Source organism: Rhinopithecus bieti, unplaced genomic scaffold, assembly GCF_001698545.2.
Source record: "Rhinopithecus bieti isolate Rb0 unplaced genomic scaffold, ASM169854v2 scaffold_4640, whole genome shotgun sequence".
NCBI classification, from domain to species: Eukaryota; Metazoa; Chordata; class Mammalia; order Primates; family Cercopithecidae; genus Rhinopithecus; species Rhinopithecus bieti.
The window spans coordinates 2,080,442-2,093,092 of record NW_016804643.1 but is presented as its reverse complement, the minus strand read 5'-3'; positions in this window follow the sequence as shown (position 1 = coordinate 2,093,092).

Sequence of the window (12,651 nt, the reverse complement as noted above, 5' to 3'; positions counted from 1 at the left end):
CCAGGATGGTCTCGATCTCCTGACCTCGTGATCCGCCCGTCTCGGCCTCCCAAAGTGCTGGGATTACAGGCTTGAGCCACCACGCCCGGCCTATATTTATTAATATAATACAAGAAGAATTATGCCCATTTTCTTTTGTTTATACGTCACGTTTTTCTGATCTCACTGTCTCTCATTCAAGCAGAAATGTGCTATTGATCCTGCAATCTTTAAATATTGGTCTTTCACAGAAAATGAAAAAGAAATTTCTCCTTTTTTCTCAGTTTTACTATATCATTTTATTCTCTAAACTGGCCCATCTTAGCATCTATGATCTTTAAACTTAGCAGAAGATTTGTTTTCATTTATTGCAATGGAACTATGAAAATCAATGTAGTCTGGTTAGTTGAGATTATTTGCATTTCCTCATAAAACCATTATCCTTTAATGGGCATATCTGTTTTCTCAAAGTTTAAAGCTGGTTACACTGAGATCTGGATATTTGCCATTACGGACATATAGAGCGTCACCAATTATTTAAGAAAGTCAGTGATCTCACTGAATAAAACATTTTTTAGTTATTACTTTTAACAAAATTAAGTCCCTATTAAAGAGAGAAATTCATTCTAAGAAAAATTTATTTTGTCACCAAGTTGATGTTCACTATTAGCTACAAATCACACTGCCCACAATGGATTGCATTTGGGAGAGACGAAGGCAGAGAGGTCTGTATGTATGCTGCACAATTGTTCAAATAACTAAACATTTAAAAATTATTGTACCCCAGATGCACAATCTCACAAACTCATGGGATAAACACCTAAGCCATTTATTAAGCCTACACAACAGCTATATGTTTCTTAAAATTAAATAAAGCACCTTTTAATTTTCCTTAGTAAAATATACCCATTTTAGAAACTCTAAAATTTATCTAGAATAGTTAATCATTTAATCATCACAAAACCCTAAGAGTTAGGTACTATCATATTCCCATTTTATTTATGAGTAAAGTCCAAAGAAAGAAAAACTAGCTCTAAGTACAAAAGCCATAACTGGTAGCGCCATTGAGCCTAAACTATTATCACATTGTTTATCATGTTGGTTAAGAAAGCAAACAAAAGATATTTTGTCAGTCTAAATTTCCCTTTTAACTTGGTTTGTTATATTGTCCATAGTGCCTCATATCTTCCCAATTCCATCCTGATCAAGAAATTTTCAATCTTTATGAATAAACAAGAACATACAAGCAGTTTTCTTCCATAAGCTGCCTCCAATTCTCCATCTTGAAACTCATCCTGGTTTCTTCAGCCCTTCATAAAAACATCTAACTACACAAAACATAATAGACACCCAGCATAAAACTTCCTTTCACTTCATTTTGCCTTATGAAAAGAGCTGTCATTTTCAAAATGTAATTTGTAAACATTTTGTATACAATATGATACATTACGAAAAAATGAGTGAATTAGATTTCCACATCACATTCAGACCTTGGCCACAATTCAGATCATTTTATTTTAAAGTTAAATTTACTGCCTTTAGAGTTAGACAGACATAAAATGGAATTAAATTATCCATTATTCAATAAAATTTAGTTAAATTTCCCATCATTTAATAACCCTGATACCTTCTGCAACTTATTTAATTTCCCTCTGACTTTCTTACCTTGCCGTGAAAATGAGTATATTTCATTTCTTACCTCTCAGCTTTGTTGTAAGAATTAAATGAGATAATAAGATTTAAAGCACTGAACTCAATACCTAGCTTATAGTACTAGTTCAATGATTATATTATACTATATAAATAGCTTAAAAGTTCCTAAATTTCCTGGCCTCTTCCTACCTCAAGCTCATCTTTTACTTTTAAATGGTGCAATACAATGCAAAAAACACAAAGTTTAGAGTCATATGTCTATGTGTGAAAGACATCTCATCCACTTGCAAAATGATAAATTGCTTAAATTAAATTGCTTAGCCTAAGCATTTCTAAAACTTTTTCACGTCAAACTGCACCACAATTAATGCTTTTTTATAGCACACTAGGGTAAATGGAAGAAACTGTTTGAAGCCAGCCACCCCAAGTCTCATTCTGTTGCTCTTTCTCTTGATGGAAATCAACATCTCAGTCCATGCCTGTTTGACTGTGTCAAGTCCTAATTTTTTAAAACACAGCAATGATACTAAACTCACAAGGTTTGAGAGAAGATACAAAGATGCCTGAAAAACAGCTGGCTCGCTGATCAGCAAACAGTGTGTTCTTAATTATCCTGGGCTCTTACTCTCCCACCACGTCCTCCATGGTGTAGTTATATGAAGCTGCTGAAAAATTCAAAAGATAGCCATGCTTTTTCGCATCTCTTTCATTTACATGTCATTCCAACTTAAGGAATGCTGTAATAGTTATCTATTGCTGTGTAACAAATCACCACAAACTCAGAGACTTAAAACACATGCACGTGCACACACACACACAAACACACACATTTACTAGCTTATTATTTCTGTGAGTCAAGGGAGGGTCCTGGCATGACTTTGCTGGGTCCTGCGCTTAGGGCCTCACAAGGCTGCAATGAAGGTATCAGTCAGTGCACATTCTTATGTGGAAGTCTGACTGGATAAGAGTTTGCTTCCAAGTTCACTTAAATTGTTGGTCCAGGCTAGGCCACTGTACAGGTATCTAGACAATAGTAACAGTTTAAAAGTCCTATTCAGGCAAAGAGACCAACCCCACTCAGTCACTCTCTTCTCCACTCCTTTCTTTAAACTCTAAGATTGTAGGTGACAAACTAGACGAGTAACTTTTTCTCAATGCTGCTTCCTCCTAAGGTATTGATGATAAATCCCAATCACAGCAGTTGCCTGGTAGAGGACTGCAAAGAGAAATAATAGTCCTGAGCTCTCTTTCCTGAAATTAAGCCCGTTTTCTTTTTCTAAATTCACTTGGACATACCGAGAGGAAAGCACGGCCTTAGGCATTCCATAGTACACATTACCAGACAGAGTAACTATACTCTCAAGGTGAAATGAGCACCCAGGGAAGATAACTAGATGTATAAAGATTGCAAAGACTACTAAAGAAAGACAAACACAACAAGCTATCTGACCACTGGAATGGATGGATCAATAATGTAAAATAACTGTAATACTTTAGAAGATAAGGAAATAGTAACATAAGAACAAGAAATCTGAAAAGTAAACTGGTGAAAATGATGAACATAATAACTGATCAAAGAAGATGATACACTTAAGAATATGTGAATTGGAAGATTACATTAAAAATTCCAAGAAGGCAGAAGAAAAATATAAAAAGAGGGAAGCTATAAAATCAAAGCTAAAATATATGAATAACAGAAGTAGAAATGATATTCTGATGTCAGAAGTTTTGCTATGAAAACACTCACATTGAAAACATTCTTGCTAGAAAAGCTCAAGTAAGATAAAAGAATGATGTCATCAGGATTCTTAATATCCCAGACATAACGATAATCGTGAACAGTGAAATCAACGAATGCAGAATAGGTGGCCATGCTATGTGCCTCCCTAACGCCTCATACAAAGCTCTGTCACATGACTTACCATTGTTTTGCTATAATCTGCTCATGTACGTGTTTCCTCTGGTAGTCAGTAATACCTTTTAGAAAAACAAGTGTGAAATTATTTTACCTTTGTATTCTAAATTTTCACAAGCTATCACAAGTCCTGGCATACAATGGCCATTCTCTATGTTCTGGCCAAATGGAACTGAGCTGATTTTTACCTACCTCTTTCAATTCTCTCATTGATTTACTTGATCTTTTGTGGTTTTCTGGTTTTCAGACCTCAGAACTTAGTTGACTTCAGATAGCTGTTTTACAATCAATCTGTCTAGCTGTTTAACTGTCCTGCAATTGGTCCTAATGCTGCCCCATTCTCTGACCAGTCCGCCTGGTCTTCCGACCCGTTATATTGCCTGTTGGAGACAAACAGGAACATAGGATAGGCAATTCTGCTCTCCACCCTATTCTTCTGTGCCTATGCTGGCACTGACATTTAGAAAAGTGTTAAGTTTTAGGTGGGATAGAGGGAAGAATGAAAGGAATGATAGAATGAGAAACACCACCATACACGTTGTACGAAGTATTGGGGGAAACGTGCTGTGAGACAGCCTTAGAAATGAGGCAGTCCCTTCATTATGTAGTCTTGTCACCAAACTAGAATACATGTGCACACCTGAAGCAACTTTTTTGGGAGACAAATTAGATGAAAGTCTGGCCTATTCTCTGATTTTCTTGCCTTGCCTATTTAAATGTTTAGTAGTTTCCCTTGCTGTTGATTAGGAGATAGATGTAGAATTATCTCTGCAGTTAACTTTGTGTTTGACGTTCTCACATTACTACCATCTTTCTGAGCCAATTAAGCATACCTTTATCATGCCTCCTGGTAGGGTTATTCAGCATGTGCTAAATTGTTTAATTAAAATCTGTCCTGTTTCCCCTATGCCCATTTGGAGGAATACCTTTCTCAAAATAGCAATTAAATATATAATAATCCATTACTTGGGAAGAAAAAAGAATCGCTGAGTATCTCTGAAAGATAAACAAGTAGGCTTTCAATGATCTCATTTAAAATCTTACTTTACAAATACACAATGGCATTTTTTTTCTTTCTAACTGTATTGGTCAAACTTATCACGCAGTCTTGTAAATTTTAGTATCTCATAATGGAAATTATCTTGTGACTATTATTAGAGTGACAGGGAAATACATAGTTACAAATACAGCAATGTTGCCAATAGGAAGGATCTATGGTATGGTAGGGAGAGTGTAGGCTTTACAGATGAGTCCTCACTAAGTCTACTACTAGTCAGGCACTCTGCCAATCTCTTTATAAATGGTCTTGCAAATTCTTATGAAGTTTAATATTATTCCCACTTTATAAATGATGGCAGTGAGTCCTTGAGAGGTTTTGTCATTTACCCCAAATTACTCTGCTATTAAGTGGTGGGACAGAATTTGAGCTCAGGCTTGCCTGACTCAAAATCTGTATGTCCCACAAATGTTCCCTTCCTTCCTTTGTGGCAGAAACTGACACAGAATGCAATACCTAACATGAATTCACAAACCAAGTGGATCTATTACATGTCACATATTCCAATATTTGTCTAAACTTGACCTTACTTCTTTTTTCTAAAATCTGAATTTAAATCTCTGCTCTTCCACTAACTAGTGATATGACCTTAATCTAGTAATAGCCCTACTTGGGACCTCAGGTATACTGGGATTTTCCTAATTTTACAGTGTAAGATGCCTTCTCTAGGAGACAGCACAGCAGTCAGAACATGCCTATGGTTGCTTATAGCAATCAACACTATGTCACAGGCCTAGAGCCTATATAGAAGAGGAAGTTGAAGTCAGTAAGCTAGACAATGAGCCCTAACCTAAGGGATAAAAGACATGAGATATGATGATTGAGGCAAATTGCTGAGATATTCAATCCTTACATTGTTGTGCACTTAGCCAAATTCTTAGCTTTCATTCCTTAAACAGGCCCTGACACAAGGTGGTTTCATATACTTTACAGAGTTCAATACATCCTGGCTTCAGTTGCCCTCCCTAATCATGCCTAATGTAGACTGGCAGAGCAGCACTCGTGAATCCTAAATAGCTAACCATTTCTGCTAGATCCATTATGTAGGGAACAGAAGACTTAATTCTCCAGTCCAGACTCTCATGCATTTTCTGCCAACAATAAATTCACTCCAAATGAAAAGAAAACATTAAATTTTAAACCTATGAATATCTTTAAATGGCGAAGATACACACCAGAATTGAGTTGTCTTTGTACTTACGAAGTCTATTCAATGACTGAAAATCATTTCAAAATGGTGTTCTAAATTCAATGATTCATTTACAATTGTTCTGGGAATCTCTACTTTTTGGCTGTTTTTTCTGTGGCTAACAAAGCAATCTTTGAATATAGTAACCTAAAATTCTCTCCACACAGAAAGAAGTCGCTTAGATTTGCTGGTTCAAATTATGCTGGACTTCTAGAAATACAGTTTTAACAGCCTTGGTTTACAAAGGGAATTGCTGTTAATCCCAGAGCACATTAGTTTTCCCAAAATAGCATCATTTAAATCAAGAATCAGGAGCATAATGAAAAACAGACAGAAGTGGTATAGAAGATGCTGCTTAGGAATATGTCTTGAACAACATATGTTTGCTTATATAGGATATGTCTGATGTGGATTTAGAATCACTAAGGCAGAGACTGAATTTACAAAAGCCAGGGCATAAGGAAGGAAACATAACCAGGAATCTACTTGAAAAGGTTATTGGAACAAGTTCACTACATGTAACAGAAAAATGGGAAGGAAGACAGTATTTGAAGTGGTAGATAGGATTCAACCAGGCTCACATAGAATTCTCTCAGAAAACTAAATGAAAGGAACCTCTCAATGATAAAAAACAGCTCCCTTCACTCAACTCTGCTCTACGGGCATATCAAGGCAATAGAATCTCTCACACCAACTCCCACTTGCTTTTCATCTTTGTTTCACTTTTCTGACATTTTCAACAGTAGCACTTGGGCTCCAGCCTTGTACTAACAGGGTCTGCTTCAGGGTAACACAGCCATGTTGGAGCCTAAGTAGTAATTAGAATTGTTCAATTTTTAATTATTATTTTCTTTTCTTTTTGAGACGGAGTCTCGCTCTGTCGCCAGGCTGGAGTGCAGTGGTGCGATCTTGGCTCACTGCAACCTCTGCCTCCTGGGTTCAAGCAATTCTCTTGCCTCAGCCTCCAGAGTAGCTGGGACTACAGGTGCCCACCACCACGCATGGCTAATTTTTTGTTTTTGGATTTTTAGTAGAGACGGGGTTTCAGCATGTTGGCCAGAATGGTCTTGATCTCTTGACCTCGTGATCCATCCACCTCGGCCTCCCAAAGTGCTGGGGTTACAGAGGTGAGCCACCACGCCCAGCCTGTTCACTCTTTTTTAAAGCACTAACAAACAAGTCTCCTTAAAATTTACTGAAAACGCTTTCTTTATTCCCAACCACCAGTCTTTCTGAACAACTGTATTGCAGGGTGCAATACAGTATTAAGATAATCATCCTGAAAAAGGATTGCACTTATTCCATATTTTAACGTTTCTCCCCCATTCTAAATCGTTAATTATGAATTTCAAGCATTAAAAGAAAAAGCCTTGCAGCCTGTACAGAAACTCTTAAAGAGATTGTTTTCAGAAAAGTGCCGAAAGTACCTCATCTTCTCCCATAAAAGCCAGAGAAGATGATGACAGTCCAGCTGCTTGGTAAGGATTGCTCACCCTTTATGGGCTCCCAGAAGCTTCTATGCAACATAAAGAAATTCATATTTTTATTGCCTCATATTCTCTCAGCATGAAGAAGGATTTACATTTCTTAATTGGATTTCTTTCTCTCGGCACAAGAAATTGCAACAATCTCACTAGACTCCATTGCTTAACAGCCCCAAGAAGCAGTTGTATAACTTATTTATAAGGCAGGGTGTAGGGCAAAGTTTTTCAGTAAAGTTCAAGGACAACTTACATCAAGATTCCTTAAAATGCATTGTAAAAATCCAGGGTCTTAGCCTATGCTCCAGAGCTACTGAATTAGACTCTCTAAATGTGAGACTCAGAAATATGTGTTTAGAAAAGCTCTATATGATTTTTGTTTATTCATAAATTTGATAATTACCAATTTAACAGAAATGACAGATTTTGGAACACATCTGGGAAACTCTCTCTTTGTTTCCCCTACCTCCATGCCCCACTGGAGCTGATCAGTATGAAATGGTAACTTACACCCGTGCTATTTAAGTTATAAGGGTACTACTATTTGAAAGGACCCCGAATTCATGTAGTTAAAATAATCCTCAACTTTTTAATCCATGAAGGAAACTTGGAGAGTCTTCTAAGCTCATTTTTCTATATTACAGACAGAGTATTTTCTCTACAACTTTGAATTCTGGAGGCACACTCTTAGGCCTTAAAATATAGTCTAAAATGAAACCCTGCCCCATTTTAAAGTGCCTGTGAAGATGGGCATTGTTGTTCAGGGTCTGTAATCATGTATCTGTATCGTGGTTCTGGGGTGTAGTAATAGGGCCAGAACTTAGTTGTTGATTTGGAAGTTCAGGGTAGCACTTTTTTTTATAAAAGCACAACTATGGGGATTGCAAAAGAATGGTGGGTCAATCTTACTATAATTCTTGCTCTATAAGCTGCTTAGGTGCCTGTATTTGTATGAAATAATTGTATAGTTCTTAAAAGTATTAAATTGCTAAGCTGGAAACTCCTAGCTCCTCCCTATTGATAACTACCTCATCTACTACAGAGAACTGAGCTGACTGAAAACAAAACAAAACAAAACAAAAAACAAAAAAAAAAAGAAAAGAAAATGTGTGTGTCTCTCAGTTAATTCTCATCCTGAGTGTAGAGTATATAGTCTCCATTTTCCGTATGAAAAAACAGAGAGGCTTTAGAAAGAAAATACTTTTTCCATAGTTATATGTGACCAAGATAAAATTTGAGCCAAATTCTAACTGACTAGCTCTAAAGCCTGTGCTTTCTCCAAAGGAAAAGAAGAAAAACGAATGCCAGAAAAGAAGGGAAAGAGGCAGAGGAGCAGATATAAGAGAGGGAAAAAGCAACCAAATAAGTTTCCATGGTAGGCTTTATTGAAAGTAGAAAATTTCTAAGAGAAATTACTGTGGTGACCCCAAAAGCACAGAATAGGGGCTACAGTACATGAGGCAATGTAGTTTGTCTGTAAAATCTGTTGTGATCATGCCTGTAATAAACTGCTATTTCCTAAGAAAGAGTACAGCTCTGGTATTTCATTCTGGCATTAACCCCACACAGCTACAGTGACTTACCAGCATGCCTTTATCCATTAGTGTAACAGAGAGAACAAAAATATCCGCTAGCCATTCATTTCTGCAGAGTTCAAGTGTTTTGCAACAAAGTTATTTTTCTATGCTTATGCCAACTAGAGGCATTTTGACTCCTATCACAACATTGTCACTAAATCTTTTCAGTTACCTGTTTCTTCTTTCTCTTGGATAAAATAAGTTACAGTGCCTAAAAGTAGAATTATCCTTTAAAATGGAAGTCTCCAAATAGTTTGAATCTTTATGCACAGAAATTTTCATTATGAAATGTAAAGAATTCTGAAATTAGCCATCAGAGTCTTTGACTGTTTTCCCCATTTTTAAGTTCAGAAATTCATGTTACTGAATTCCATATTTTATTGTATTAAATATGGATTCCATATTTTATTCCATATTTCACTAAAATTTTAGCTTCTTAAATCTTTTTTCTTTAGGTTTTGAGAGGCAGGTGCGGTGCAGTGGGGATGTAGGTGGTTGTATAATAATCGCAACCAAAAAAAAAAAAAGAAGCATGAGTTAGACTCGGTGGTAGCTGAAAACATTAACAGCCAGAAAGTTTCCTTCTCAAGCTTTGAATAAATATTTTATGAAATGTCAATAAAATTTTTCTAAAAACTAGATCTTTCTTCCTAAGAACCTTCTTGGTGTCTATGAGTGGGGGATCTATATTGACAACTCTCAAACTATAATGAAATGTATGTCACTAGTAGTATCCAACTTAGAATTGGACACTCCAAAAAATCCTGATTCAGTGAAATATGAAATATGATTAGGCCCATGGGCAAGGTGAGGATGAAAGCCACTTCTTTGGGACAAAATGATTATATAATGGGCTGTTTAGGAGCTACCTTAAAAGGAAACATCCTTCTATTGCAATGAGATATTTCTGAGTTCTCTGCACCCCTAAAGCTCTTCTTGTTGCATTATTAGCTATGTGAAGCAGTCATGAAGGGGATAAATAAGAGAGTTGGTGGGGAACAGGGATCTATTATCTCATACTCCAAAAACACTATGGCTCACTTACGTTGGTTATATATGAAATTTGAATAATATAACATCTTTTAAAAAGTAGTTCCACTAGGTGGAGGGAGATGGGTGAACAAATAGGGTCACTGTTGAAAACTGTTGTCTACAGCACTATTGAATTAACACTTTCCCAACATTCTAGACATCTCACATCAAATAGTGGAGTTTCTATCCATTTGACTCAAACATTACTAAGTAGCAATAGCTTTCTTAAAATGTCCATTTGTTCAAGTCAACTTTTCATTAGAAATCTAAAAGAATTTTCACATAACGCTCTTAAAATTAGTATTATTTTCTCTCTATCATATACATACACACTCAATATTTTACTATACCCAGCACATTGGGAGGCCAAGGCGGGCAGAGCACAAGCTCAGGAGATGGAGACCATCCCGGTTAACATGGTGAAACCCCGTCTCTATTAAAAACAATACAAAAAATTAGCCAGGTGTGGTGGCAGGTGCCTGTAGTCCCAGCTACTCGGGAGGCTGAGTCAGGAGAATGGCGTGAATCTGTGAGGTGGAGCTTGAAGTGAGCTGAGATCGTGTCACTGCACTCCAGCCTGGGCGACAGAGCGAGACTCTGTCATTCATAAATAAATAAATAAATAAATAAATAAATAAATAAATAAAATAATTTTATTATAAAATAAGACATTCCTGTATGTGTATGCTAACATCAACTGATACTATTATTTGCACCTTGTCCACTTGAAATACTTCCCTATTATCACCAAACTCACTTTCAAAGTACTTTGTAAAGTACTGAAGAGAAAATTTAGAAAAGAGTATGAGAAAGCAATTCACATAAGAAAACAGGTAATATGACTGAAGGTAATATGACTCCATATTTGTGAGTCACAAAAGTGAACTAGAAACCACAATGAGATATCATTATTCACCTACCAATTTTACACAGATGAGAAGATAGAAGTAAAAGCACCAATTTTACCACAAAAAAATTAATTTGGAGGACAAAGTTTAGTATGAGAACCCACTGGCATGATAATAATTCAGGAATTATACAGACTTCCCCCTGTTATAAGCAATGCTAAGCCAGATCATGTATACCAATTTGTAAAGGTAAAATCTTGCTCTCTGAGGGCAGCTGTCTTCTAAGACAAAAAGGGTGAAACTATTCTGATCATGTCTAATTAATTTTTTCCAAATTTATTAATCAGAGTGAATCACTCCATCTTCTCTGGTAGGTAGTGAATAGAGGAGCAGAGAGAGGCAACGAGTACCACACATGGAAGACCACATTCACCTAGAAAGAAATCAGGACTGAGGACAAGAATTCCTCTCCACACCTCCTTCCCATTCCCTCACCCTGCCAAGTTCCAGTACAAAATAGTTTCACTAGTTGGTCTATGTGGCTTTGGAAAATCCAATAGTAGAGATTCATTTATTTGAATAGAGTTTCTTTTTTAATAACAAATGACCCCAGGAGGCAAAATACCAATAAATCCTACAACCTTTAGTATGTTATCAGAAATTAAAGCAGCCTTGAGAAAAGGAGAGATCAGACTGGAAAAAAGAAAAGGGGGCTGGATTACTCATTGAGATCAGATGAAGTATTCCAATACCTGGATCACAAGCTGCTTCAGGAGCTCTACTTCTGGTTTTGATAGTTTTCTTATCCTCTCAGAAACTTAGTTATCTCAGCTATAAAAATTAGATAGTTGAACTCCTTGAAACACAAGGCCCCATCCAATACTATGTACCAATTGTGGGGTAACTGGCAGTAAATAAAGAGTTAAAACTGTAGTCTCAGTTGCTGTGGGTAATAACAGGAGAGATTGCAACCTAAAAGGAATGTGCAGCATGATCAGATGCACACAATCTATTTTCCACTTCTTTAGTGTGTCTCAGCTTGTTAAGGTTAGATACGGATTTTTTTTTCTATTTTGCTTTATCTGTCAGTATAAGATAATTAAAAAGAAATGAACTTCCTTCATCCATTTATCTCAGATGGCAAGCACACTTTCTTATCACCAAAACATAAAACCTAGAGAAAATGCAAATTAAAATTTTATAAATGTACATACCACGTAGTTTTATAGACATCTATGTTCCACTCTTAAGCCAGGGCCAAACTAGAATTCTCTTTGGTCTCTCTTCACTTAGAGCAACACAAAATACAAGACAGAGAGAGCAGACTGTGATGGAGGATTCATTATAAGCCAAAACCTGAATCACCATAATTACACACAGTTCATAAGTGCAAATGGTACCCATCTCTTGGCAGATTAAAAAGCCGAGTGATGACTAATATTGCTGAGCTAAACACGCCTGTTTCATAAGCCACTCAAATCAACACTCCTGTTATCCCTTGACACACAGGCAAAAATTGTATCTGTAAGCCTAATAAAATCTCATTTGTTTTACCTGAAGGTCCTATGAACCACCTGGTGCCTCTCTTTGCACTTCTTTTTCTCTATTAACTTATGCTTTGTAGAAATTAAGGCTTTAATATGATAATTCTTTCCACTAGCTTTTAATTAGTAGGTCAGTGTGTGAATTTGAAGCAAGTAGTCCAATGAAACTATTAGGAAAAATGTTGAAATTACTGAATAATATTAGAAATTCTAGACAGTAAAATTTAGACAATAATTAGTCTTCTGATGTTTCATAATGACAGTTTGTAGGAAATACAGGTTGAGCATCTCTAATCCAAAAATTCAAAATTTGAAATGTTCCAAAATCTAAACTTTTTGATTGCAGACATGATGCCACAAGTGGAAAATTCCACAC